Source organism: Arachis stenosperma, chromosome 3, assembly GCF_014773155.1.
Source record: "Arachis stenosperma cultivar V10309 chromosome 3, arast.V10309.gnm1.PFL2, whole genome shotgun sequence".
Taxonomy (NCBI): Eukaryota; Viridiplantae; Streptophyta; class Magnoliopsida; order Fabales; family Fabaceae; genus Arachis; species Arachis stenosperma.
In genome coordinates this window covers 104,824,264-104,827,087 of record NC_080379.1, presented here as the reverse complement: position 1 = coordinate 104,827,087, position 2,824 = coordinate 104,824,264, and the positions used below count along the sequence as shown (strand labels likewise).

Below are 2,824 nucleotides of genomic sequence, written 5' to 3'. Positions count from 1 at the left end.
TTAGAACTCTCTGTCTGTTGCTGAGAAGATGATGGAAAAGGCTTGCCATTGCTAAACCTGTTTCTTCCACCATTATTGTTGTTGAAACCTTGTTGAGGTCTCTGTTGATCCTTCCATGAGAAATTTGGATGATTTCTCCATGAAGAATTATAGGTGTTTCCATAGGGTTCTCCTAGGTAATTCACCTCTTCCATTGAAGGGTTCTCAGGATCATAAGCTTCTTCTTCAGATGAAGCATCCTTAGTACTGCTTGGTGCATTTTGCATTCCAGACAGACTTTGAGAAATCAAATTGATTTGTTGAGTCAATATTTTGTTCTGAGCCAATATGGCATTCAGAGTATCAATCTCAAGAACTCCTTTCTTCTGATTTGTCCCATTGTTCACAGGATTCCTTTCAGAAGTGTACATGAATTGGTTATTTGCAACCATTTCAATGAGCTCTTGAGCTTCTGCAGGCGTCTTCTTCAAATGAAGAGATCCTCCAGCAGAGCTATCCAAAGACATCTTGGATAGTTCAGAGAGACCATCATAGAAAATACCTATGATGCTCCATTCAGAAAGCATGTCTGAGGGACACTTTCTGATTAATTGTTTGTATCTTTCCCAAGCTTCATAGAGGGATTCTCCATCCTTCTGTCTGAAGGTTTGGACTTCCACTCTAAGCTTACTCAATTTTTGAGGTGGAAAGAACTTTGCCAAGAAGGCACTGACTAGTTTTTCCCAAGAGTCCAGGCTTTCTTTAGGTTGAGAGTCCAACCATGTCCTAGCTCTGTCTCTTACAACAAAAGGGAATAGCATTAGTCTGTAGACCTCAGGGTCAACCCCATTAGTCTTGACAGTGTCACAGATTTGCAAGAACTCAGCTAAGAACTGATGAGGATCTTCCAATAGAAGTCCATGGAACTTGCAATTCTGTTGCATTAGAGAAACTAATTGAGGCTTAAGCTCAAAGTTGTTTGCTCCAATGGCAGGGATAGAGATGCTTCTCCCATAGAAGTCGGGAGTAGGTGCAGTAAAGTCACCAAGCACCTTCCTTGCATTGTTGGCATTGTTGTTATTTTCGGCTGCCATGGGTTCTTCTTCTTTGAAGAATTCGGTTAGGTCCTCTACAGAGAGTTGTGCCTTAGCTTCTCTTAGCTCTCGCTTCAAGGTCCTTTCAGGTTCAGGGTCAGCTTCAACAAGAATGCCTTTGTCTTTGTTCCTGCTCATATGAAAGAGAAGAAAACAAGAAAATATGGAATCCTCTATGTCACAGTATAGAGATTCCTTGATGTGTCAGAAGAACAGAAAATTAGAAGGAAGAGGTAGAAGAATTCGAACTTTAATCAGATAGAGTTCGAATTGTGCATTGAGGAGGAGTGGTACTCCATAAATAGAAGGATGTGAGAAGAAGGGAAGTAATTTTCGAAAATTAAGTAAAAGATTTTAAAAACATTTTGAAAAACACTAGTTAATTTTCGAAAACCAAGAGTGGGAAAGAGATCAAGTGATTTTTGAAAAAGATTTTGAAATTAGAAATAAAAAAGATTTGATTGAAAACTATTTGAAAAAGATGTGGTTAAGAAGATATGATTGGTTTTTTTTTAAAAGATGTTGATTTTAAAACTTGGTGTTGTGATTGAGAAGATATGATTTGAAAAACATTTTAAAAAGATTTGATTTTAAAAATTAATGACTTGCCTAACAAGAAAAGATATGATTCAAACATTAAACCTTTCTCAACAGAAAAGGCAACATACTTGAATTGTTCAATCAAATCATTAATTGTTAGCAAGTATCTTTGAAAAAGGAAAGAAATTGATTTTGAAAAAGATTTGATTGAAAAGATATGATTTGAAAAAGATTTGATTTTGAAAAACTTTGAAAACTTGAAAAAAATTGATTTGAAAACAAAATCTTCCCTCTTGTGCCATCCTGGCGTTAAACGCCCAGAATGGTGCACATTCTGGCGTTTAACGCCCAGTGTACTACCTTTTTGGGCGTTAAACGCCCAACCAGGCACCCTGGCTGGCGTTTAAACGCCAGTCTGTCCTTCTTCACTGGGCGTTTTGAACACCCAGCTTTTTCTGTGTAATTCCTTTGCTGCATGTTTTGAATCTTCAGTTCCCTGTACTATTGACTTGAAAATAGAACCAAGATCAAATAAACAATGCATGCAAGACACCAAACTTAAAATTAGACACTGGACTCAAACAAGAAACATAAAATATTTTTGGTTTCTATGATTTTGAAATTTTTTTTGAATTTTTCGAAAATTTAAGTGGAAAAGGAAATAAAGATATCAAAATTCTTAATGAGAATTCCAGGAATCATGCAATGTTAGTATAAAGCTTTAGTCTAAAGGAATTAGACATGGCTAGCCAAGCTTCAGCAGGACATTGCATTCAAGAGCTAAATTGATGAGGATCAATCAGCCTTGGTGATGATAAGAACATCACCTTGAAACACTAGAATTCATTCTTAAGAACTCTGAAAAAAAATACCTAATCTAAGCAACAAGATGAACCGTCAGTTGTCCATACTCGAAACAATCCCCGGCAACGGCGCCAAAAACTTGGTGGGCGAAATTGTGATCACTACAACTTCGCACAACTAACCAGCAAGTGCACTGGGTCGTCCAAGTAATAAACCTTACGCGAGTAAGGGTCGATCCCACAGAGATTGTTGGTATGAAGCAAGCTATGGTCACCTTGTAAATCTTAGTCAGGCAGACTCAAATGGGTATAGATGATGAATGAAACATAAAGATAAAGATAGAGATACTTATGTATATCATTGGTGAGAGCTTCAGATAAGTGTATGAAGATGCTTGTCCCTTCCGT

At 37.3% G+C, this 2,824-nt stretch overlaps 1 non-coding gene across 1 annotated transcript; it reads left to right on the top strand.

The window, feature by feature from the left end:
- Window positions 1-560: 560 nt before the first annotated feature.
- Window positions 561-668, top strand: LOC130972217 (small nucleolar RNA R71). Its single transcript, XR_009083410.1, has one exon. It is a non-coding gene; the product is annotated as a small nucleolar RNA R71 (small nucleolar RNA).
- Window positions 669-2,824: the final 2,156 nt, after the last annotated feature.